This window comes from Orcinus orca, chromosome 8 (genome assembly GCF_937001465.1).
Source record: "Orcinus orca chromosome 8, mOrcOrc1.1, whole genome shotgun sequence".
NCBI lineage: Eukaryota > Metazoa > Chordata > Mammalia > Artiodactyla > Delphinidae > Orcinus > Orcinus orca.
In genome coordinates, this window is record NC_064566.1 from 85,856,394 (window position 1) to 85,883,759 (window position 27,366).

The following is a 27,366-nucleotide window of genomic DNA, read 5'->3' on the forward strand; positions in this document are numbered from 1 at the left end:
AAACATCTAGTAGGGTTCTCTTGGCTGCTGCCCTGATTATGGTGCATGTTGACTGCTTTCACCGAAAAGACTGTTGAAAATGATACTTTTCAGGACCATCCTTGAGAATGACACCACCCTTTTTTTTTTTTACTTCACATTGCTTCATGTAGAATGCATTAATACCTACTGACTATATTATGTTATTTAGTTACATCATAATTTCTTTATCCATTCCTCTTTTAGAATTTTAGGTCATACTCATGCTTAGTTGTTTGGTTTTGTTTTCTTTTGTTTTTGCTATTATAAGTAATTCTTTAATGGATAACTTTGTTGAACATTGGGTTTTCTCTCTCTTGAAATCATTTGAAGGACTAATGAAGAGTTAGTCTAAACTGTAAAACTTAATTTTGCCAGATAGCTAGAACATTGGGGACATGATTGGGTAGGTGATGATCTTGAATATTAAAAGCTAATCAGTGAAAGTAGTTTGAGGAGAAAAGCTGTTGTGCTTTTGGGGAGCAGATATATTTTACATACAGATTAGTAGCAAGAAAAATCCATAACATAAACCCAACTTGTATGAGTGTTTAAATATTTTTTTTAATCTGGGAGAAGAGAAATCATGTGTCTTCTAAATTGCTGCAGAGGAGAAGTTCTTAACCTGAACTCTATGGATGAACTTTAGGGGAATCTCAAACATCTTGAAATTGTATGCAAAATGATGGTTTGGGTGTGCATGTAGCAGACACTCCCGTGCCTTTATTTGGAAAAAGCGTCACGAATTTTCATCAGATTCTTAAGTGGGCTTATAAACCAAAAAAATAGAGATTGGGGGAGCCAGAACTTTTTCCCCATCCCAAATGATGTTTGTGTTTTTTTAGAAGGAAACATGTACATGGATCAGTAGTGTGATTGCAGTCCCTTGTGTACTGTTGCCTTCTCACAGTCCCCAACCTTTTCGGATTATTAGAATTCTGATCTAAGAGGATATCATCTGCTCTTGCAGTTATGTTTGTAATGAATGCTGAGCCAGTCAATCTTTTCTTTGACTAAATTGTTTTTACAGATCCGTTTCTAGTACCGAGCAGCTAGAAAAGAGACATTAAGGACATGATACATTTTCAGTTCCATTTCTATATGCGATAGCCTTCACCATCAGAAGGAAACTGGGCAGATTTTATGGAATGTACTGCAGTAATTAATCTTCATTAGGACTGTTGCCATGGCCTTGTAAATGAAAATTTATGTTGAGGGGAAAGTCTTTGGCACAACGTATTTGAATACCAGAGTGCCAGTACTTAAGGGTAGGTATAGAGATCTCTGAGAATTTTTTTAACGATCCCAAGGTCATTTATTATTAGCTTAAAATTCTTTAAGAAAAAGTCCAAGCTACATTTACTGATATGAATGCAAGAAGGAGAGTTTTATACAATAGGGGCACAAACTGGACATGCAGATGCTGAACTCTTGGTAGCTTTCCACACACAGTTTGGCAGCATGTTGTAAAAGGACACCCAAGGGTTTCTGTGTGAGTGAATACTCCGCTCTCCACCTCAGTCCTCAGCTTCCTTGCAGCTAGCTCAGCCTGCAATTTCACCTGATTTCTTTCCTTTGCATTCCAAAAAAGAATGAGAAAACAGCATGAGGTTGAAAGCTGCACAGACACTGTAGTAAAGGGAGTGTGCTTTCTTCCAGCAGCCCCTTGTCCTGGCATTTGTTAGGTTTCTGAACAGGCTTCTACGGTGATGTTGGTCCTCCATTTTATGATGTAGCACACACCAACTTGCACAGCCTTAATTGTGCATGAACAAAGGCAGCCAGTACAGAAGTAAGGAGCTCTAACATATGGCATCATGATGCTTTCTGGCTGCACAGTCTTCCAGGCTTACAGAATCCCTGGTGATTCTGGTTGCCATTTTGTAACTTAATTATTGGAACTGCTTGTCCCAGTGTCCTTGGAAGTTTAGTGCTCACTCCATTACACTGTGTTTCTATAAAGCCCTGCATACACCAGGGAAGAAGTCGAAAAGTTTTCCCAGCAAATCTTTTCTTCTATAGTGCCTTGGCCACAATCATATCAGACAGCACTTGGAACATTCTTGAGACTTGGAGTAGCAGTTCCAAATTCAGCACCCTTGTAGCCCAGGGAATGTGGTTTCCAGGTTACAGAGGACATTCTGATGTCTTGTATTGGAGTTTATTCACAAATCATTTATTTAAAGTATGCTGTTTAACAATCAGTAGTCTTCCTATTCATGGCAGATACTAATGGTTACATTCTTCTTGTTGGAATGTCCCATCCCTTTCTACATCTGTTAAGACTGTTGACTAAAGCTTCCTAAGGGCCAGAGAGAGAATTTGTAAAAATCAAGCCAAATAAGACTTGGTAGTTTCCTCTACATGGAAAAATATTATATCAAGGAATCAGGCTGTCTCCTTTTGTCTTTCTGTATCAATACATAGGAATTTAAAGTATGTCTGTTCCTGGAAGAATGGTCTCAGATGCATCTGTACTATGGTTCTATGAACCCAGAGACTGAATGACTTGCCCACATGTACCACCACATATAGTTTGGGAATATGGATCTACATTCCGTATCCTAAACTTGGCAACATGTGGAGAAGTAGGAGTTTTGTGAAATTAAGTCTGTTAGAACAAAGGCAGGCTACTTCGCCCTGCGGGATATTTGTGACTTTTGGAGTCAGATAGACAGACCTAAATTTGAATGTTACTTTCTTTTACAAGTTGTCGACCATGGACAAGTTAAGTTACTTAACCTCTCTGACCCTCAGTTTTCTTCATCAGTCTTTATCAGATGATAATTCTTACCTTGCAAGGTTACCATGAAGATCTAACTAGGGTAAAAAGAAAGCAGAGTATGATATGTAATAGAGTCATTAATATATGATAATCATTTTAATTACTAAAAACAAAACTGTAGCAGGAGTTTTTAAATGCGTATATACATTTATAAGAATAGAATTGAATGTCTTCTGGGATGTGAACTTTCCTTCTTCCTCATCAAAATCATTCTAAGCCTCAGATACACAACATGGCAGGCCCTATATTCAAAACAGTCTGCAAAACTATCCTACAGACTAGATTGAAGTGATGATATAATGAAAATAATGTCATTAACATATCCTATTCAATGTATGGATAAAGGGTCCATATTACCAAATTGGAATGTGGGAAATGTCTTCACTTGTCTGTTCTTCTTCCTCAGCGTTTCCATTATTCAGAAATTAAACACACTGAAAGTTTACTGTGTGCTTGGCATAGAGCAATAGAGATACTAGATCCCAGCCCTCATAAAGCTTATATTCCAGTGAGGGAATGTAAAGAGAAGAGATGGTGATAAGGGCCATGAAAGTGGTAAATGTAGGGTACCTAGAGAGGAATTGGGAGAGTTTGCTTTATATAAAGTGGTTAGGAAAAACTTCTCTGAAGTGAGACCTGAAGAATTATTGAAAGCCTTCTCTTTAGGAAAGAAGGAATCATTCATCCTAACATTCTAACCATGAATTGCTTGGACAATTATTAAACTTTAAATATTTAAATTAATATTTAATATTAAATAAATAATTATTTAATATTTAATTTAAATAGTTACCCTAATAGCGACTCTATATAATTATGTATATTCCTGCCAGAGGAGATTCCTCAGCTTTTTTTCATTCCATCATCCTTCAACCATGTGTCTATACTGACTATGATTCTGATTGGTTTCATGGAAGGTGATGAGGATAAGAAGCAGCTGCTATTCTAGTCCATAAAGTGGAAACTCATTAGAAAGGTGTATGCCAGCATGAAGTTTATGAGAACAGGAGAGTGAAGTTAAGATGGACTGATTACTCCAATTGAAGACTGGAAAAGTAATTCAGGTTATGAGTTAAAGCACCATGTCATTCATTGGGGATAAGAGGAGAAAACTTGAATGTATTTTTATGCTTAATTATTTAGGTTATAATGTGTTGATGGTGTATCAACTCTTTTTGAATATATATACAGTGGAATATTACTTAGCCATAAAAAAGGAACAAAATAATGCCATTTGCAACAACAGGGATAGACCTAGAGAGTACTATGCTTAGTGAAATAAGTCAGACAGAGAAAGAAGAAAACTGTATGTTATCACGTATATGTGGAATCTAAAAAAGAAAACAAATGAATGTATATAAGAAAACAGAAACGGACCCAGATGAAGAAAACAAACTAATGGTTACCACTATTGGTTACCAGTGGGGAGAGGGCAGGGGGGAGGGTCAAGATAGGGGTTTGAGATTAAGAGATACAAACTACCAGGTGTAATATAAATAAGAAACAAAGATATATTGTCCAATACGGGGAAATATAGCTGTTATTTTATAGTAACTTTACATGGAGTACTATCTATAAAAATATTGAATTACTATGTTGTACACCTGAAACTAACATAATATTGTAAATCGACTATAATAAAAAAGAGAGAAGTTAATTCCCGTCAAGGGGATTTGGAGATACTATAATTAATATTTATAATGCATTTACTATTCATATATCACTTATCTTGCATGAGGTAGATATTAATCACATTTTACAAATTAGGAAATTCACACTCCATGAAGTTAAGCAGTTTTCCCAAGTTTTAGGCATTTGCTAACATTTGAGTCAGTCAGGTCTGACTCAGAAGCCACTTTCTTCCATACCAGAATTTTTGTAAAACTACCTGTTAAGTAACTGATTTTAAAAAGCAGACATTTCAACATGCTGAGGGGAAAAGATGTTCTTTACATTATGAGATGTATAATCCAGAGAAGTTACATGTATTGTTTCAAAGAAAATCAAAATTACTCTTTTTTTGTTGAATCAAAATGGCAAGTTATACTCCTTCTGTAGTATTGAAGTATTGTTTCATTTCTTATTCTGAGTCTGAGGTTATTGGGTGCTTCTTTCTAGTATTATTTTCCTTATGCCATTAATGTTTTAATTTTCACTGTAGCTTTGATCTTCTGGATTTCTTTGGGATTAATGATATGCGATTTGAAAAAAAAAGCAGTACAGATTTTAATGTCCACTTATATACTCACTCACAAAGAAAGTAAGAATGTGGTTTTAGTTAGAGATTACTCTGCCTAACTTTATATGATAATAGAGTGGGCCAGTCAGATATTTAGCAGTATAGAAGCTTAGCCTAGTGGGTTTATTCATTTATTTAAGGAATATTTACTGAGCCTATGGATACTACAGTGGGCAATGTGACTGCAAAGAATAAGACAGGGCTTCCCTGGTGGCACAGTGGTTGAGAGTCCGCCTGCCGATGCAGGGGACACGGGTTCGTGCCCTGGTCCAGGAAGATAACACATGCCGCGGAGCGGCTGGGCCCGTGAGCCATGGCCACTGAGCCTGTGTGTCCGGAGCCTGTGCTCCGCAACGGGAGAGGCCACAACAGTGAGAGGCCTGCGTACTGCAAAAAAAAAAAAAAAAAAAAAAGAATAAGACAGTTTTTGTCCTCAAGGAACTTGGAATCTAATCGGTGAAGCAGATAAGTAAAATAGACAGTCTTAGTACAGCATTTCGTAGGGTGTGCTGGAGGAGTGCATAGTGCTAGGGGGCACCTAAGAGGGCACTTAACCTAGACTAGGATGGTCTGGAGAGGCTTCCCCGAGCTGAGTCAGGAGGGGAATGAATAACAAATAGTTACAGAGGCACTAGAAAGACTTAGATGGGTTTGAGAGAGATTAGTGAAGAAATGATCAATTAAATTAAGGATGTGAAGAAGAAGTGGTTAAAGGATGACTTCCAGGCTTTTAGTAGGGGTATTACTGTTCACTCAGAAGGAAAATATAGGAGGAAGAATAGATTTGGGGAAAACATGTAGTAGTTAGGGGCATGTTGAGTTTGCGGTGCCTTTGCAAGTGTAGATAGAGATTTCCAGGATCCAGCTGAATATGCTGATCTGGTGGTCAGGAAAGAACTCCAGGCTATAAAGATGAATATTTTATAAGTCATTAGCACTATGGAAGATAGTTGGAATACTGAACTGCATGAGAATACTCAGAATGAATATGTAAAATGAGAATAGTAAAGGGCCAAGGATGGAACCTAGAAATATAGATATAAGTAATGGTGACAAAAGAAGAGGAAACTAAGATACCATTAGGGAGGTAGTAGTTAATCTGTAAGTACTTAAAAGTTAGGTGATTGCCCGTTACATCTCATGGAAGCTGTAGTAATGGTAAAATTTTAACTGTCCGCTGACTGGGTGTTAACTCAACAGAAGTCATGTGTTTGGAAAAATGAATTACTAAATTTAGCCTTAACATGACCATTTATATAATTTTGAAAAACATATGCAAAGCCAAAATTTAGAACACTGGGAACTTGTGCTATTAAAAACAGGGGATTGGTCAGCAGCCTGGCGCCTGTGTACCCACAGACTGGACTGAGTGCTGTGGGAGTTTTCCCATGCGTAAAGCTCTCCTCTGTGACTCCGTTGGAACTTGAATTAGAAGCAAGTTCTGATGAAACATTGCCTTCTTCATTGCAGTAATGGTACCTCTCAGGACTCCTAAGAACCTTCAACAAGGTCATGATTTCTGCTTTTCAGATGAGTAGGCATTTATTGAATGACTTTTTTTTTTTAACATCTTTATTGGAGTATAACTGCTTTACAATGGTGTGTTAGTTTCTGCTTTATAACAAAGTGAATCAGTTATACATATACATATATCCCCATATCTCTTCCCTCTTGCATCTCCCTCCCTCCCACCCTCCCTATCCCACCCCTCCAGGTGGTCACAAAGCACAGAGCTATCTCCCTGTGCTATGTGGCTGCTTCCCACTAGCTATCTATTTTACATTTGGTACTGTATATATGTACATGCTACTCTCTCACTTTGTCCCATCTTACCCTTCCTCCTCCCCGTATCCTCAAGTCCATTCTCTAGTAGGTCTGCGTCTTTATTCCCATCTTGTCCCTAGGTTCTTCATGACCTTTTTTTTTTTTTTTTTAGATTCCATATATATGTGTGTTAGCATACGATATTTGTTTTTCTCTTTCTGACTTACTTCACTCTGTATGGCAGACTCTAGGTACTCAATTTCGTTTCTTTTTATGGCTGAGTAATGTTCCATTGTATATATGTGCCATATCTTCTTTATCCATTCATCTGTCTCATCTGTCAGTGGACACTTAGGTTGCTTCCATGTCTGGCTATTGTAAATAGAGCTGCAGTGAACATTGTGGTACATGACTCCTTTTGAATTATGGTTTTCTCAGGGTATATGCCCAGTAGTGGCATTGCTGGGTCATATGGTAGTTCTACTTTTAGTTTTTTAAGGAAGCTACAGACTGTTCTCCATAATGGCTGTATCAATTTACACTCCCACCAACAGTGCAAGAGGGTTCCCTTTTCTCCACAGCCTCTCCAGCATTTATTGTTTGTAGATTTTTTGATGATGGCCATTCTTGACTGGTGTGAAGTGATACCGCATTGTAGTTTTGGTTTGCATTTCTCTAATAATTAGTGATGTTGAGCATCTTTTCATGTGCTCTTTAACCATCTGTATGTCTTCTTTGGAGAAATGTCTATTTAGATCTTCTGCCCATTTTTTGATTGGATTGTTTGTTTTGATATTGAGCTGCATGAGCTGTTGTATATTTTGGAGATTAATCCCTAGATGCTTGCTTCGTTTGCAAATATTTTCTCCCATTTTGAGGGTTGTCTTTTCATTTTGTTTATGGTTTCCTTTGCTGTGCAAAAGCTTTTAAGTTTCATTAGGTCCCATTTGTTTGTTTTTATTTCCATTACTCTAGGAGGTGGATCGAAAAAGATCTTGCTGCAATTAATGTCAAAGAGTATTCTGCCTTTGTTTTCCTCTAAGAGTTTCATAGTATCCGGCCTTATTTAGGTCTTTAATCCATTTTTAGTTTATTTTTGTGTATAGTGTTAGGGAGTGTTCTAATTTCATTCTTTTCCATGTAACTGTCCAGTTTTCCAAACACCACTTATTGAAGAGACTGTCTTTCCTCCATTATATATTCTTTCAAGTCTTTATTGAATTTGTTACAATACTGCTTCCGTTTTATGTTTTGGCTTCTTGGCTGCGAGGCATGTGGGATCTCAGCTCCACGACCAGGGATCGAATCCACAACCCCTTCATTGGAAGGTGAAGTCTTAAGCACTGGATCACCAGGGAAGTCCCCTTCATTGTATATTCTTGCCTTCTTTGTCATAGATTAGGTGACCATAGGTGCGTGGGTTTATCTCTGGACTTTCTATCCTGTTTCCATTGATCTGTTTTTGTGTTAGTACCATATTGTTTTGATTACTGTAGCTTTATAGCACAGTCTGAAATCAGGGAGCCTGATTCCTCCAGCTTCGTTTTTCTCTCTCAAGATTGCTTTGGCGATTCATGGTCTTTTGTGTTTCCATACAAATTCTAAAATTTTTTTGTTCTAGTTCTGTGAAAGATGCCATTGGTAATTTGATAGGGATTGCACTGAATCTGTAGACTGCTTTGGGCAGTATAGTCATTTTCACAATATTGATTCTTCCAATCCAAAAACATGGTATATCTCTCCATCTGTTTGTGTCATTTTTGATATCTTTCACCGGTATCTTATAGTTTTCTAAGTACAGGTCTTTTGCCTCCTTAGGTAGGTTTATACCTAGGTAATTTATTCTTTTTGTTGCAATAGTAAATGGGATTGTTTCCTTAATTTCTCTTTCAGATTTTTCATCATTAATGTATAGGAACGCAAGAGATTTCTGTGCATTAATTTCGTATCCTGCAACTTTACTGAATACATTGATTAGCTCTAGTAGTTTTCTAGTAGCATCTTTAGGGTTTTCTTTGTATAGTATCATGCCATCTGCAAACACTGGCAATTTTACTTCTTTTTTCCAATTTGGATTCCTTTTATTTCTTTTTTCTTCTCTGATTGCCATGGCTAGGACTTCCAAAACTATTTTGAATAGTGGCAATTGTGGAAATACTTGTCTTGTTCCTGATCTTAAAGGAAATGCTTTCAGTTTTTCACCATTGAGAATGATGTTTGCTTTGGGTTTGTCATATATGGCCTTTATTATGTTGAGTTAGGTTCCCTCTGTGTCCACTTTCTGGAGAGTTTTTATCATAAAATGGTGTTGAATTTTGTCACAAGTTTTTCCTGCATCTATTCAAATGATCATATGGTTTTTATTCTTCAGTTTCTTGATGTGGTGTATCACACTGATTGATTTGTGGACATTAAAAAAATCCTTGCATCCCTGGGGTGAATTCCACTTGATCATGATGATCCTTTTTTGTTTGAATTTTAGAATTTTATTTATATTTTTATACATCAGGTTCTTATTAGTTATCCATTTTATACATATTAGTGTATATATGTCAATCCCAATCTCCCAGTTCATCACACCACCATCACACCCGCAGCCACTTTCCCCCTTTGGTGTCCATACGTTTGTTCTCTATGTGTGTCTCTGTTTCTGCCCTGCAAACCGGTTCATCTGTACCATTTCTCTAGGTTCCACATATATGCATTAATATACGATATTTGTTTTTCTCTTTCTGACTTACTTCACTGTGTATGACAGTCTCTAGATCCACCCACGTCTCTACAAATGACCCAATTTCGTTCCTTTTTATGGCTATATGTAGCACATCTTCTTTATCCATTCGTCTGTCAGTGGGCATTTAGGTTGCTTCCATGACCTGGCTATTGTAAATAGTGCTGCAATGAACACTGGGGTGCATGTGTCTTTGAATTATGGTTTTCTCAGGGTATACCCAGTAGTGGGATTGCTGGGTCATATGGTAATTCTATTTTTTAGTTTTTTAAGGTACCTCCATACCGTTCTCCATAGTGGCTGTATCAATTTACATTCTGACCAACAGTTCAAGAGGGTTCCCTTTTCTCCACACCCTCTCCAGCATTTGTTGTTTGTAGATTTTCTGATGACCCATTCTGACGGGTGTGAGGTGATAACTCATCGTTTTGATTTGCATTTCTCTAATATTTAGTGATGTTGAGCAGCTTTTCATGTGCCTCATGGCCGTCTGTGTGTCTTCTTTGGAGAAATGTCTATTTAGGTCTCTGCCCATTTTTTGATTGGGTTGTTTGTTTTTTTAATATTGAGCTGCATGAGCTGTTTATATATTTTTGAGACTAATCCTTTATCAGTTGATTCGTTTTCAAATATTTTCTCCCATTCTGAGGTTGACTTTTTGTCTTGTTTGTATTTTCCCTTGCTTTGCAAAAGCTTTTAAGTTTCATTGGGTCCCATTTGTTTATTTTTGTTTTTATTTCCATTACTCTAGGAGGTGGACCAAAAAAGATCTTCCTGTGATTTATGTCAAAGAGTGTTCTTCCTATATTTTCCTCTGAGAGTCTTTTAGTGTCTGCTCTTACATTTAGGTCTCTAATCCATTTTGAGTTTATTTTTGTGTATAGTGTTAGGGAGTGTTCTAATTTCATTCTTTTCCATGTAGCTGCCCAGTTTTCCCAGCACCACCTATTGAAGAGACTGTCTTTTCTCCATTGTATATCCTTGCCTCCTTTGTCATAGATTAGTTAACCATAGGTGGGTAAGTTTATCTCTGGGCTCTCTGTCCTGTTCCATTGATCTATATTTCTGTTTTTGTGCCAGTACCATATTATCTTGATTACTGTAGCTTTGTAGTATAGTCTGAAGTCAGGGAGTCTGATTCCTCCAGCTCCGTTTTTTTCCCTCAAGACTGCATTGGCTATTTGAGGTCTTTTGTGTCTCAATACAAATCTTAAGATTTTTTTGTTCTAATTCTGTGAAACATGCCATTGGTAGTCTGATAGGGATTGCATTGAATGTGTAGATTGCTTTGGGTAGTATAATCATTTTCACAATATTGAGGCTTCCAATCCAAGAACATGGTATATCTCTCCATCGGTTTTTATCATCTTTAATTTCTTTCATCAGTGTCTTACAGTTTTCTGCATACAGGTTTTTGTCTCCCTAGATAAGTTTATTCCTAGATATTTTATTCCTTTTGTTGCAGTTGTAAATGGGAGTGTTTCTTTAATTTCTCTTTCAGATTTTTCATCATTAATGTATAGGAATGCAAGAGATTTCTGTGCATTAATTCTGTATACTGCAACTTTACCAAATTCATTGATTAGCACTACTAGTTTTCTGGTGACATCTTTAGGATTCTCTGTGTATGGTGTCATGTCATCTGCAAACAGTGACAGTTTTACTTCTTTTCCAATTTGTATTCCTTTTATTTCTTTTTATTCTCTGATTGCTGTGGCTAGCACTTTCAAAATTATGTTGAATGATAGTGGTGAGAGTGGACATCCTTGTCTTTTTCCTGATCCTAGAAGAAAATGCTTTCAGTTTTTCACCATTGAGAATGATGTTTGCTGTGGGTTTGTCGTATATGGCCTTTATTATGTTGAGGTAAGTTCCCTCTATGCCCACTTTCTGGAGAGTTTTTATCATAAATGGGTGTTGAATTTTGTCAAAGCTTTTTCTGCATCTATTGAGGTGATCATGTGGTTTTTATTCTTCAATTTGTTAATATGGTCTATCATATTGATTGATTTCCATATATTCAATAATCCTGGTTCCCTGGGATAAATCCCACTTGATTATGGTATATGATACTTTTAATGTGTTGTTGGATTCTGTTTGCTAGTATTTTGTTGAGGATTTTGCATCTATATTCATCAGTGATATTTGTTTGTAATTTTCTTTTTTTGTAGTATCTTTGTCTGGTTTTGGTATCAGGATGATGGTGGCCTCATAGAATGAGTTTGGGAGTGTTCCTTCCTCTGCAATTTTTTGGAAGAGTTTGAGAAGATTGGGTGTTAGCTCTTCTCTAAATGTTTGATAGAGCTCACCTGTGAAGCCATCTGGTCCTGGACTTTTGTTTGTCACAATATTTTTAACCACACTCTCAATTTCAGTACTTGTGATTAGTCTGTTCATATTTTCTATTTCTTCCTAGTTCAGTCTTGGAAGGTTATACCTTTCTAAGAATTTGTCCATTTCTTCCAGGTTGTCCCTTTTATTGGCAAAGGGTAGCTTGTAGTAGTCTCTTAGGATACATTGTATTTCTGCGGTGTCTGTTGTAACGTCTCCTTTTTCATTTCTAATTTTATTGATTTGAGTCCTCTCCCTATTTTTCTTGATGAGTCTGGCTATCAATTTTGTTTATCTTCTCAAAGAACCATCTTTTAGTTTTCTTGATCTTTCCTATTGTTTTTTTTTTGTTTCTATTTCAGTTATTTCTGTTCTGATCTTTATGATTTCTTTCCTTCTACTAAGTTTGGGTTTTGTTTGTTCTTCTTTCTCTAGTTCCTTTAGGTGTAAGGTTAGATTGTTTATTTGAGATTTTTCTTGTTTCTTGAGGTAGGCTTCTATTGCCATAAACTTCCCCGTTAGAACTGCTTTTGCTGCATCCCGTAGGTTTTGGATCGTTGTGTTTTCATTGTAATTTGTCCCTAGGTATTTTTTGATTTCCTCTTTGATTTCTTCAGTGATCTCTTGGTTATTTAGTAACGTATTGTTTAGCTTCCATGTGTCTGTGTTGTTTATGTTTTTTTCCCTGTAATTCATTTCTCGTCTCATAGCGTTGTGGTCAGAAAAGATGCTTGATAAGATTTCAATTTTCTTAAATTCACTGAGGCTTGATTTGTGACCCAAGATGTGATCTATCCTTGAGAATGTTCCATGCGCACTTGAGAAGAAAGTGTAATCTGCTGTTTTTGGATGGAATGTCCTATAAATATCAATTAAATCTATCTGATCTATTGTATCAGTTAAAGCTTCTGTTTCCTTATTAATTTTCTGTTTGGATGATCTGTCCACTGGTGTAAGTGAGGTGTTAAAGTCCCCCACTATTATTGCATTACTGTTGATATCCTCTTTTATAGCTGTTAGCAGTTGCCTTATGTATTGTGGTGCTTCTATGTTGGGTGCATATATATTTATAATTGTTATATCTGCTTCTTGGATTGATCCCTTGATCATTATGTAGTGTCCTTCCTTGTCTCTTGTAACATTCTTTACTTTCAAGTCTATTTTATCTGATATGAGAATTGCTACTCCAGCTTTCTTTTGATTTCCATTTACATGGAATATCTTTTTCCATCGCCTCACTTTCAGTCTGTATGTGTCCCTAGTTCTGAAGTGGGTCTCTTGAAGACAACAAATATGTATATATGGGTCTTGTTTTTGTGTCCATTTCACAAGCCTGTGTCTTTTGGTTGGAGCATTTAATCCATTCTTGTTTAAAGTAATTATCAATATGTATGTTCCTATTACTATTTTCTTAATTGTTATGGGTTTGTTTTTGTAGTTCCTTTTCTTCTCTGTGTTTCCCACTACTTTGTGTGTGTGCACCAAGAGTGGAGTCTCTGTTTCCCCCAGTCCTGTCGAAGTCCTGCAATCAAATCCCACTAGCCTTCAAAGTCTGATTGTCTATGAATTCCTCCTCCCGTTGCCATACCTCCAGATTGGGAAGCCTGACATGGGGCTCAGAACCTTCAGTCCAGTGGGTGGACTTCTGTGGTATAAGTGTTCTCCAGTTTGTGAGTCACCCACCCAGCAGTTATGGGATTTGATTTTATTGTGATTGCGCCCCTCCTACCCTCTCATTGTGGCTTCTCCTTTGTCTTTGGATGTAGGGTATCTTTTTTGGTGAGTTCCAGTGTTTTCCTGTCAATGACTGTTCAGCAGTTAGTTGTGATTCTGGTGCTCTTGCAAGAGGGAGTGAGCATACATCATTCTACTCCACCATCTTGAACCAATCTTTCATGATGTTCCTTTTAATGTGTTGTTGGATTCGGTTTGCTAGTATTTTGTTGAGGAATTTTGCGTCTATGTTCATCAGTGATGTTTGCCTGTAATTGTCTTTTTTTGTGATATCTTTGTCTGGTTTTGGTATCTGGGTGATGGTGGACTCGTAGAATGAGTTTGGGAGTGTTCCTTCCTCTGCAATTTTTTGGAAGAGTTTGAGAAGGGTAGGTGTTAACTCCTCTCTAAATGTTTGGTAGAATTCGCCTGTGAAGCCATCTGTTCCTGAACTTCTGTTTGTTGGAAGATTTTTAATCACAGTTTCAATTTCAATACTTGTAATTGGTCTGTTTATATTTTCTATTTCTTCCTGGTTCAGTCTTGGAATGTTGTACCTCTAAGAACTCGTCCATTTCTTCAAGGTTGTCTGTTGATGTATAGTTGCTTGTAGTAGTCTTTTACGATGCCTTGTATTTCTGTGGTGTCCATTGTAACTTCCCTTTTTTATTCTAATTTTATTAAGTCATCTCTCTTTTTTCTTTTTTTGCGGTACGCGGGACTCTCACTGTTGTGGCCTCTCCCATTGCTGAGCACAGGCTCCGGATGCGCAGGCTCAGTGGCCATGGCTAACGGGCCCAGCTGCTCCATGGCATGTGGGATCTTCCCAGACTGGGGCAGGAACCCGTGTCCCCTGCATCGGCAGGCAGACTCTGAACTACTGCGCCACCAGGGAAGCCCTCCCTTTTTTTCTTGATGAGCCTGGCTAAAGGTTTATCAATTTTTTTTTTCTTCGAAAAGGACCAGCTTTTAGTTTCATTGGTCTTTGCTCTTGTTTTCTTCATCTCTCATTTATTTCTGCTCTTATCTTTATGATTTCTTTCCTTCTAATTTTGGGTTTTGTTTGTTATTCTTTCTCTAATTGCCTTAGGGATAAGGTTATGTTGTTTATTTGAGACTTTTCTTCTTTCTTGAGGGAAGATTGTATTGCTATAAATTTCCCAGTAAGAACTGCTGTTGCTGCATCCCATAGGTTCAATCATCATGTTTTCATTGTCCTTTGTATCTAGGTTTTTTTTGATTTTCTCTTTGATTTCTTCAGTGATCCAGTGATTGTTTAGTAATATATTGTTTAGCCTCCTTGTGTTGTGTATTTTACATTTTTTTTTCCTGTAACTGCTTTCTAATCTCATAGCTTTGTGGTTGGAAAAGATGCATGATTTCAGTTTTCTTAAATTTACTGAGGCTTGATTTGTGACCCAAGATGTGATCTATCCTGGAGAGTGTTCCGTGTGCAGTTGAGAAGAAAGTGTATTCTGCTGCTTTCTGAGATGTTTTTTTTTTTTTTTTTGTGGTATGTGGGCCTTTCACTGCTGTGGCCTCTCCCGTTGTGGAGCACAGGCTCCGGACATGCAGGCTCAGCAGCCATGGCTCATGGGCCCAGCCGCTCTGTGACATGTGGGATCCTCCCGGACCGGGGCACGAACCCACGTCCCCTGCATCGGCAGGCGGACTCCCAACCGCTGCGCCACCAGGGAAGCCCTGAGATGTTTTTTGATTTCTCTTTTTATTTCTTCTTCAACGCATTGGTTGTTCAGGACTGTGTTTTTAAATTTCCACATATTGTGAATTTTTCAGTTTTCTTATAATTAATTTCTAGTTTCATACCATTGTGGTTGATAAAAATACTTGGTATGATTTAAGTCTACTGAAATTGCTAAGATTTGTTTTGTGACTTATCATATAGTGTTTCCGAAGAATGTTCTGAGTGTGCTTGAGAAGAATGTGTATTCCTTTGCTGTTGGGCAGAATGTCCTGTATATTTTTGTTCAGTCTCTTTGCTCTAAAGTGTAGTTCCAATCCAGCATTTCCTTACTGATTTTTTTTGTCTGGATGATCTAGCCATTGTTGAAAGTGGTATACTAAAGTCCCCTTCTCTTATTGTATTGTTGTCTATTTCTGTCTTCAGATCTGTTAATATTTAATATATTGTGGTGCTCCCGTGTTTGGTCTATGTGTATTTATTATTGTTATATCCTCTCGATGAATTGACCTCTTTGTCTTTATATAATGATATTGTTTGTCTCTTGTTACCATTTTTAGCTTAAAGTATATTTTGTCTGATGTAAGTAGCTACCTTTGCTCTCTTTTGGTTTCTACTTGCATGGAATATCTTTTTTCCAGCCCTTCATTTTGAGACTATGTGTTCTTAAAGGTGAATTGAATTTCTGGTAGGTAGCGTATAGTTGGGTCTTATCTATGCCACCAATCTATGCCTTTTGATTGGAGAATTTAATCCATTTACATTTAGAATAATTATTGATTGGTAAGGAATTACTAATGCCATTGTATTGTTTTCTGGCTGTTTGTTGTTCCCTTGTTCCTTTTTTTCCTTCTCTTGCTACCTTCCATTGTGAATTGATGATTTCTTAGAGTGGTATGCTTTGATTCCTTTCTCTTTATCTTTTGTGAATCTGCTGTAGGTTTTTGCTTTGTGGTTCCCATGAAGCTTACAGAAGACATCTTATAGATAGATAATAGTCTATTTTACACTGATAACAGCTTATTTTAATCACATACAAAACCTCTACCCTTTTACTCCCCTCTTCTTATGTTTTTGATATCACAGTTTACCTCCTTTTATATTGTGTATTTATTAACCAGTATTGTAGCTATAGTTATTTTTAATACTGTTGCCCTTTAACCTTTATACTAGAGTTAAATGTTGAACACACCACCATATTACAGTAATAGCATATTTTGAATTTAACTGTATACTTACCTTTACCCAGTGTCTTGGATATTTTCATGTACTAAATAGTGTCCTTTGATTTAACTTGAACTCCTTTCAGCATTTTTATTTGTTGTTGTTAAGGCAGGTCTAGTGGTGATGGATTCCTTCAGCTTTTTTTTGTCTGCGATACTCTTTCTCTCTCCTTCATTTCTGAAGGACAACATTGCCAGATAGAGTACAGTCAGCCCTTTGTATCAATGGGTTCCACATCCACATTCAACCAACTGTGAATCGAAAATACTCAAGGAAAAAAAATTCCAGAAAGTTCTAAAAACCAAAATCTTAATTTGCCATGCACCAGCAACTGTTTACATAGCATGTACATTTTATTAGGTATTAAAAGTAGTCTAGGAATGATTTAAAGCATATGGAAGGGTGTGAGTAGGTTACATGCAAATACTACACCATTTTATATAGGTACTTGAGCATCTGCAGATTTTGGTATCACTGGGAGGGGGAAGAAGGGGGGTCCCAAAACCAATTCCCCATGAATTCTGAGGGATGACTGCATTCTTGGTTGGCAGGTTTTTTTCCTTTCAACACTTTTGCTTATATCATCACATTCTTTCTTGGCGTGTAAAGTTTCTGCTGAGAAATATGCTAATAGTCTTATGGGAACTCCCTTGTAAGCTGCAAGTTTCTTTTCTCTTGTTGCTTTTAAGATTCAGTCTTTTTCTCTGATTTTTGACAATTTTATTATAATATGTCTTGGAGGAGATCTCTTTAAATTCAGTTTGTTTGGATACCCATGAGCTTCGTGAACTTGGGTATCCAAATCTTTACACAGATTAGGGAATTTCTCAGCTGTGATTTCTTTCAGTAAGTTTTCTTACCCCTTCTTCCTCCTCTTCCTCTGGGATTTCAGTAATTCACAAGTTGTTTCCTTTGAGAATTTACCATAGATCACACAGGCTTTCCTCACTCTTTTTATTATTATTTTTTTTGTTCTCCCCTGACTAGATAATGTCAAAATTCCTGTCTTCTAACTCACAGATTCTTTCTTCTCTTTGATCCATTTGCTGTTGATACTCTCTTTTGAGATTTTCATTTCATTCATTGTATTATTCAATTCCAGAGTTTCTGTTTGGTACTTTTTAATGATTTCTGTCTCTTTGTTGAATTTCTTACTCGGTTTGTGTACTGTTTTCCTGATTTTGTTGAATTTTATTTCTGTGTTTTCTTGTACCTCATTGAGCTTCCTTAAAACAGCTATTTTGAATTCCTTATCCAGTAAATTGTAGATCTTCATGTCTTTGTGATAGGTTTTTGGAAGATTATTGTGATCCTTTGGTGGTGTCATGTTTCCTTGATTTTTCATGTTTCAGGTTTTGTGTTGCTGTCGTCACATTTGCAGTAGCAGTCAACTTCTCCGGTCTTTATTAACTGCCTTCAGGAGAGAATACCTTTTGTCAGCCCTCCTAGGGATTCTGAGGCTTTCTCAGACTTTCTATAGATATGCCTGCTCTGTGCTTCTTGCTCCCTTTTGTGGGAGAATTCTTAAACTTGTGTACCTTCTCTTCATTCTGCAATGCACCAGGATGCATACTGATAGCTTCCCTTTTGTTTTCCCATGGGTGATACTAAAGCTGAAGCTTGTGGCCTCTCCCTGACCTGCAGGTTTGGGTCATGCTCACTAGCTATCTGCCAAAGCTCACTCTCACCACCAACATCAGGAGCACTTACAGGGATCTGGATACAGGGTGGACAGGGGTGTGGGTGAGGCCCATGGAGCCCTAGGGGTGCCCATGGGCCAGTTGGAGGGATCTACATGCAGGGCGTCTCCAGCAGTTCGTAGGTGGGCTTCTTGAAGGAATTCATGGTATAGTTAGTAGGATTCATGTCCTTTTAATTACCTCTGAGAGTCCTATCTGCCACTCTTCTAGCCTCTTCCCCACTCAGTCCCCACCCCATGCAGCTCATTATTTAGTACTCTGGATAGGGTGAGAGAGAAATGGGGAGGAAGTTTTGTATAATAGGGGAAGCCAGGCACTCACTCACTCATATGTTGTCACTTTCCCCAATAGGAAAAATCACAGGCCAAGAAGATCTTTCTTGGCCCTGAACTGTGCCACTTTGGAGGAGGGTTGATATGAATAAAGTCAAACTGTTCCACTTACTGTCTCCAGTGTGTCCAACTCGTGTTTTTTTGCTGCATTGGTATGCTGGAACTTCTCCACAGGAGACCTGGACTTCCATAAAGGCTCACTTACGTGTGGCTGATTATATAAATATTGTTATTCCACTGCCAAGAGGGACTGCAGCGGTGGTTTGTGGGCCACTGCAGGGTTCACAGCTGGGACAGGTCTGTATACCTCTTACCCGACACATGATTGGGACAGACTCTTCCCGGGCCTCTTAGTGTAATAGTGCTAGATACCACAGCTCCCACAACGGCACTTTTGTCCATGGACGGATGCCGGATTGTGGTTGGGAGGGAACATGAGCGAGGATATCTCATTTAGCCATGTTGCTGACATCACCCTCTGGTGCCAAACCATTTAGAAGAGCCCTTTTCTTTTTATTATTATTTTTTAATTTATTATTTTTTATTTTATTTTTTAAGTTGAAGTAGCTGTCATGTTTTATTTAGTATTTTTTTCTTCTCAGGTCTTTCTTGGAGTATAGTTGCTTTACAGTGTTGTTAGTTTCTTCTGTATAACAAAGTGAATCAGCTGTACATATACATATATCCCCATATCCCCTCCCTCTTGCATCTCCCTCCCACCCTCCTTATCCCACCCCTCTAGGTGGTCACAAAGCATTGACCTGATCTCCCTGTGCTATGCAGCTGCTTCCCACTAACTATTTTACATTTGGTAGTGTATATATGTCAATGCCACTCTCTAACTTTGTCCCAGCTTACCCTTCCCCCTCCCCGTGTCCTCAAGTCCATTCTCCTTATTCCTTTCCTCCCTCTAGGTTCATCAGAACCTTTTTTTTTTTTAGATTTCATATATGTGTTAGCAAATGGTATTTGTTTTTCTCTTTCTGACTTCCTTCACTGTGTGACAGACTCCAGGTCCATCCATCTCACTACAGATAACGCAGTTTCATTTCTTTTTATGGCTGAGTAATATTCCATTGTATATATGTGCCACATCTTCTTTATCCATTCATCTATCGATGGGCACTTATGTTGCTTCCATGTCCTGGCTATTGTAAATACTGCTGTAACGAAAATTGTGGTATATGACTTTCTGGATTATGGTTTTCTCAGGGTATATGCCCAGTAGTGGGATTGCTGGGTCGTATGGTAGCTCTATGTTTAGTTTTTTTAAGAACCTCCATAGTGTTCTCCATAGTGGCTGTATCAATTTACATTCCCACCAGCAGTGCAAGAGAGTTCCCTTTTCAGTACACCCTCTCCAGCATTTATTGTTTGTAGATTTTTTGATGATGGCCATTCTGACCAGTGTGAGGTGATATCACCTTGTAGTTTTGATTTGCATTTCTCTAATAATTAGTGGTGTTGAGCATCCTTTCATGTGTTTGTTGGCAATCGGTATATCTTCTTTGGAGAAATGTCTATTTAGGTCTTCTGCCCATTTTTGGATTGGGCTGTTTGCTGTTTTCATATTCAGCTGCATGAGCTGCTTTTATATTTTGGAGATTAATCCTTTGTCAGTTGGTTCGTTTGCAAATATTTTCTCCCATTCTGAGAATTGTCTTTTCGTCTTGTTTGTAGTTTCCTTTGCTGTGCAAAAGCTTTTAAGTTTCATTAGGTCCCATTTGTTTATTTTTGTTTTTATTTCCAATACTCAAGGAAGTGAGTTAAAAGGGATCTTGCTGTGATTTATGTCACCGAGAGTTCTGCCTGTGTTTTCCTCTAAGAGTTTTATAGTGTCTGGCCTTACATTTAGGTCTTTAATCCATTTTGAGTTTATTTTTGTGTATGGTGTTAGGAAGTATTTTAATTCATTCTTTCACATGTAGTTGTCCAGTTTTCCCAGCACCATTTATTGAAGAGTCTCTGTTTTCTCCATTGTATATTCTTTCCTCCTTTATCAAAGATAAGGTGACCGTATGTGCGTGGGTTTATCTCTGGGCTTTCTATCCTGTTTCATTGACCTATATTTCTGTTTTTGTACCAGTACCATACTGTCTTGATTACTGTAGCTTTGTAGTATAGTCTGAAGTCAGGGAGCCTGATTCATCCAACTCCATTTTTCTTTCTCAAGATTGCTTTGGCTATTCAGGATCTTCTGTGTTTCCACACAAATTGTGAAATGTTTTGTTATAGTTCTGTGAAAAATGCCATTGGTAGTTTGATAGGGATTGCGTTGAATCTGTAGATTGCTTTGGGCAGTATAGTCATTTTCACAATGTTGATTCTTCCAATCCAAGAACATGGTATATCTCTCCATCTGTTTGTATCGTCTTTAATTTCTTGCATCAGTGTCTTATAGATTTTCTGCATACAGGTCTTTTGTCTCCTTAGGTAGGTTTATCCCTACATATTTTATTCTTTTTGTTGCAGTGGTAAATGGGATTGTTTCCTTAATTTCTCTTTAAGATTTTTCGTCATTAGTGTATAGGAATGCAAGAGATTTCTGTGCATTAATGTTGTATCCTGCTACTTTACCAAATTCATTGATTAGCTCTAGTAGTTTTCTGGTAGCATCTTTAGGATTCTCTATGTATAGTGTCATGTCATCTGCAAACAGTGACAGTTTTACTTCTTCTTTTCTGATTTGGATTCCTTTTATTTCTTTTTCTTCTCTGCTTGCTGTGGCTAAAACTTCCAAACCTATGTTGAATAATAGTGGTGAGGGTGGACAACCTTGTCTTGTTCCTGATCTTAGAGGAAATGGCTTCTGTTTTTCACCATTGAGAACAATGTTGGCTGTGGATTTGTCATATATGGCCTTTATTATGTTGAGGTAGGTTCCCTCTATGTCCACTTTTCTGGACAGTTTTTATCATAAATGGGTGTTGAATTTTGTCAAAAGCTTTTTCTGCATCTATTGAGATTATCATATGGTTTTTATCCTTCAGTTTTCTAATATGGTGTATCACATTGATTGATTTGCATATGTTGAAAAATCCTCGCATTCCTGGGGTAAATCCCACTTGATTCTGGTGTGTGATCCTTTTAACGCATTATTGGATTCTGTTTGCTAGTATTTTGTTGCAGATTTTTGCATCTATGTTCATCAGTGACATTGGCCTGTAGTTTTTTTTTTGTGACATCTTTGTCTGGTTTTGGTATCAGGGTGATGGTGGCCTCGTAGAATGAGTTTGGGAGTGTTCCTCCCTCTGCTATTTTTTGGAAGAGTTTGAGAAGAATAGGTGTTAGCTCTTTTCCAAATGTTTGATAGAATTCGCCTGTGAAGCCATCTGGTCCTGGGCTTTTGTTTGTTGGAAGATTTTTAATCACAGTTTCAATTTCAGTGCTTGTGATTGGTCTGTTTATAGTTTCTACTTCTAACTGTTTCAGTCTTGGAAGGTTGTACTTTTCTAAGAATTTGTCCATTTCTTCCAGGTTGTCCAGTTTATTGGCATATAGTTAGCTTGTATTAATCTCATGATCCTTTGTATTTCTGCAGTGTCAGTTGTTACTTCTCCTTTTTCATTTCTAAATCTGTTGATTTGAGTCTTCTCCCTTTTGTTCTTGATGAGTCTGGCTAATTGTTTATCAATTTTGTTTAACTTCTCAAAGAACCAGCTTTTATTTTTATTGATCTTTACTATTATTTTCTTCATTTCTTTTTCATTTACTTCTGATCTGATCTTTATGATTTCTTTCCTCCTGCTAACTTTGAGGGTTTTTTTTTTCTTATTTCTCCTATTGCTTTAGGTGTAAGGTTAGGTTGTTTAGTTGAGATGTTTCTTGTTTCTTGTGGTAGGATTGTATTGCTATAAACTTCCCTCTTAGAACTGCTGTTTCTGCATCCCATAGGTTTTGGGTCATCATGTTTTTATTGTCATTTGTTTCTAGGTATTTTTTATTCCCTCTTTGATTTCTTCAGTGATCTCTTGGTTATTTAGTAGCGTATTGTTTAGCCTCCATGTGTTTGCATTTTTTACAGTTTTTTTCCTGTAATTGATATCCTGTCTCATAGTGTTGTAGTCGGAAAGGATACTTGGTACGATTTCATTTTTCTTAAATTTACCAAGGCTTAATTTGTTACACAAGATATGATCTATCCATGATCCATCCATGATCTATCCATGAGCACTTGAGAAAGTGTATTCTGTTGTTTTTGGATGGAATGTCCTATTAATATCAATTAAGTCCATCTTGTCTAATGTGTCATTTAAAGCTTGTGTTTCCTTTTTAATTTTCATTTTGGATGATCTGTCCATTGGTGAAAGTGGGGTGTTAAATCCCCTCCCATTATTGTGTTACTTTTGATTTCCCCTTTACGGCTGTTAGCATTTGCCTTATGTATTGAGGTGCTCCTATGCTGGGTGCATAAATATTTACAGTTGTTATGTCTTCTTCTTGGATTGATCCCTTGATCATTGTGTAGTGTTCTTCTTTGTCTCTTGTAATAGTCCTTATTTTAAAGTCTCTTTTGTCTGATATAAGAATTGCTACTCCAGGTTTCTTTTGATTTGCATGCATGGAATATCTTTTTCCATCCTCTTACTTTCAGTCTGAATGTGTCCCTAGATCTGAAGTGTGACTCTCGTAGACAGCACATATACGGGTATTGTTTTTGTATCCATTCTGCCGGTCTATGTCTTTTGATTGGAGCTTTTAATCCATTTACATTTAAGGTCATTATCAATATGTATGTTCCTATTACCATTTTCTTAATTGATTTGGGTTTGTTTTTGTAGGTCTTTTCCTTTTCTTGTGTTTCCTGCCTAGAGAAGTTCCTTTAGCATTTGTTGTAAAGCTGGTTTGGTGGTGGTGAATTCTCTTAACTTTTTCTTGTCTCTAAATATTTTAATTTCTCCTTCAAATCTGAATGAGATTCTTGCCAGAATAATCTGGTTTGATTACTCTACAAGATTACCGGTAGAGTAATCTTGGTTGGAGGTTTTTCCCTTTCATCACTTTAAATATGTCCTGCCACTCCCTTCTGGTTTGCAGAGTTTCTGCTGAAAGATCAGCTGCTAACCTTATGGGGATTCCCTTGTATGTTATTTGTTTCTTTTCCCTTGCTGCTTTTAATATTTTTTCTTTGTATTTAATTTTTGATAGTTTGATTAATTTGTGTCTTGGTGTGTTTTTCCTTGGATTTATCCTGTATGGGGCTCTCTGCACTTCCTGGACTTGACTATTTCCTTGTTAGGGAAGTTTTCAACTATAATCTCTTCAAATATTTTCTCACACCCTTTCTTTTTCTCTTCTTCTGGGACCCCTATAATTCGAATGTTGGTGTGTTTAATTTTCTCCCAGAGGTCTCTGAGACTGTCCTCATTTCTTTTCTTTCTTTTTTCTTTATTCTGCTCTGTGCTAGTTATTTCCACTATTTTATCTTCTGGGTCACTCCGTTCTTCTGCCTCAGTTATTCTGCTATTAATTCCTTCTAGAGAATTTTTAGTTTTGTTTATTGTGTTGTTCATCATTTTTTCTTTTTAGTTCTTCTAGGTCCTTGTTAAATGTTTCTTGTATTTTCTCCATTCTATTTCCAAGATTTTGGATTATCTCTACTATCATTACTCTGAATTCTTTTTCTGGTAGGCCACCTATTTACTCTTCATTTGTTTAGTCTGGTGGGTTTTTACTTTACTCCTTCATCTGCTGCATATTTCTCTGTCTTCTCAATTTGTTTAACTTACTGTGTTTGTGTTCTCCTTTTCACAGGTTGCAGTTTTGTAGTTCATGTTGTTTTTTGGTGTCTGCCCCCAATGGGTGAGGTTGGTTCAGTGGATTGTGTAGGCTTCCTGGTGTAGGGGACTGGTGCCTGTGTTCTGGTGGGTGAGTCTTGATCTTGTCTCTCTGGTGGGCAGGGCCGCATCCAGTGGTGTGTTTTAGGGTGTCTGTCAATTTAGTATGATTATAGGCAGCCTCTCTGCTAATCAATGGGGTTGTGTTCCTTTCTTATTAGTTGTTTGGCATGGGGCATCCAACTGCTGGCTGTTGGGTGAAGATGGTCTTAGCACTGAAATGGATATCTCTGGGAGAGCTCTTGCCAATTGATATTACTCGGGCCCAGAGGTCTCTGGTGGTCCAGTGTCCTGAACTTGGCTATCCCATCTCAGAGGATCAGGCCTGACGCCAGGCTGGAGCACCAAGACCCTGTTGGCCACATGGCTCAAAAGAAAAGGGAGAAGAAAAGAAAGAAAAAAAATTTTTTTAAATAAGAAAAATTTAAAAATTATTAACATAAAGAAAATAATAATTCAGAAAATAAAGAAGAGAGCAGCCAAACCAATAAACAAATCCACCAATGATAACAAGCTCTAAAAACTAAACTAAGATAAACATAAATAACAGAAACAAATCAGTCTCACACAGCAAACCCCAAGTCTACAGTTGCTCCTAAAGTCTACCACCTCAATTTTGGGACATTTCATTGTCTATTCAGGTATTCAACCGATGCAGGGTACATCAAGTGGATTGTGGGGATTTAATCCGCTGCTCCTGAGGCTGCATGGAGAAATTTCCCTTTCTCTTCTTTGTTCGCACAGTCCTGGGGTTCAACTTTGTTTTGGCCCCACCTCTGCATGTAGGTCACCCTCAGGTATCTCTTCCCTGCCCAGCCAGGAGGCGGTTAAAGCAGCAGCTGATTAGGGGCTGTGGCTCACTCAGGCCACAGGGAGGGACGGGTACGGTGGTCATAATTGGAATGCGGGGCAGCGACAGAGGCCAGCATGACATTGCAACAGCCTGAGGCGTGCCATGTGTTCTCCTGGGGAAGTTGTCCCTAGATCATGGGACCCTGGCAGTGGCAGGCTGCACAGGCTCCCGGTGGAGGGGTATGGATAGTGACCTGTGCTTGGACACAGGATTGTTGGTGGCAGCGGCAGCAGCCTTAGTGCTTCATGGCTGTCTCTGGGGTCCAAGCTGATAACCACGGCTTGTGCCCATCTCTGGAGCTCATTTAGGCAGTGCTCTGAATCCCCTCTCTACACGTACCCCAAAACAATGGTCTCTTTCCTCTTAGGCAGTTCCAGACTTTTTCCCAGACTCCCTCCCAGCTAGCTGTGGCACACTAGCCTCCTTCAGGCTGTGTTCACGCAGCCAACCCCAGTCCTCTCCCTGGGGCCTGACCTCGGAAACTCAAGCCTCAGCTCCCGGCCCCACCCCCCACCCCGCCCTGGCTGGTGAGCAGACAAGCCTCTCAGGTTGGTAAGTGCTGGTTGGCACTGATCCTTTGTGCGGGAATCTCTCCGCTTTTCCCTCTCCACCCCTGTTGCTGAGCTCTCCTCCGTGGCTCCGAAGCTTCCCCCACCCCCCATTCTCCCTCCACCATCTCCACGAGTGAAGAGGCTTCTTAGCGTGTGGAAACTTTTCCTCCTTCACAGCTCCATCCCAGAAGTGCAGGTCCTGTCCCTATTCTTTTGTCTCTGTTTTTTCTTTTTCCTTTTGCCGTACCCAGGTACATGGCGAGTTTCTTGCCTTTCGGGAAGTCTGAGGTCTTCTGCCAGTGTTCAGTAGGTGTTCTGTAGGAGTTGTTCCACATGTAGATGTATTTCTGATGTATTTGTGGGGAGGAAGGTGATCTCCATGTCTTACTCCTCCACCATCTTGAAGGTCCCCCCTGAGTCCTTTTCTGAAGATACCAAATTATGACCATATTCTGACTAAATGTTTACCAGATTTATTACATTATTCCCTTTTTGGGAAATGAATGTTGTCTAGATTCATAACATTTTCCCCCGTTTTAGTAAGTTACCTGTAGAATATCTAAATCATTATTTAATAATTAATTTGTTCTACCAGTTACCACTTTTTTGCTATGGAAAGTAGTATAAAATATCTTTTTAAAATTTGAACTGGTCCACAAAGCAGCAGTGCTGCTAATTCTGAAAATATTTTCCATCTACATAAATTTTCCATCTTTTTTTTTTAGTATCTGAACCAGCTATTTCCTGCACAGAATACAGTGTGCAGAGCACATTAAGAAAGGAGGCGTTAGTAAAGCCCACTAATTAGGCTGCTTCTGATGAGCTGCTCTTAGATGCACTTGAAATACAGGCAGGGCAAAAATCAGTATTAACTTGTTCCAAATAAATCATGGTACTCTAGCCCGGTGGAATTGGCACCATACTGGCCATAATCAAGCAGATTTTAGGACTCAGTACTTTTTTTTAGAGTCCTCTTTCCACTAAGAGTAACTTTGGTTACTGACTGAATTCCCATTATAGGGAACTCTTTCATGTTCATCTCTGTAGGTACATACCCACCCTTTTAAAATATGATTATTTGTAGCTTTAAATAACCTCATAGTTTGTCTTTCCACCAGTGGTGAGAGAGAATGGCTGCTGAGTCAGAGTACTGGGCATTTCTGGGAGGTGAATGGGGAAATAGTTTACAGTTTTGCTTCAGGCTGGTCAGAACTGGGTATGCTGATTAGGCACATTCACTTTGATATCCCCACTATCTTCTTAAGGCATAATAGAGTCCATTGTAACTTGAGCAATTTATTCTCTTTTGGAATACATCCTATGCTTGGAATACATTTTGCTTTCAATTTTCTGACTTTGGGGCTGAATTTAGAGTAATTCAGCTCTGGGTTTGAATTCCATGTGCATAATCTAGGTTCAGTCATTTAACCTCTTTTAACCTCATTGTAGAATGAGGCTGGTGCTCACCACACCAAGGATTGTCATGAAGATAAATGTTGTAATCTATGTAAAGCATGTAGCACAGTGCCAGACCCTTGGTAAGCCCTTAATAAATAGTTGCTACTGCCATTGCTACTAGATGGATT

General features: G+C 38.1%; 1 protein-coding gene across 1 annotated transcript in view; it reads left to right on the plus strand.

The window, feature by feature from the left end:
- Nucleotides 1–27,366, plus strand: part of DDX10 (DEAD-box helicase 10) — a 288,366-nt gene that overhangs the window by 258,510 nt on the left and 2,490 nt on the right. The gene's annotated exons all lie outside the window — the stretch shown is intronic.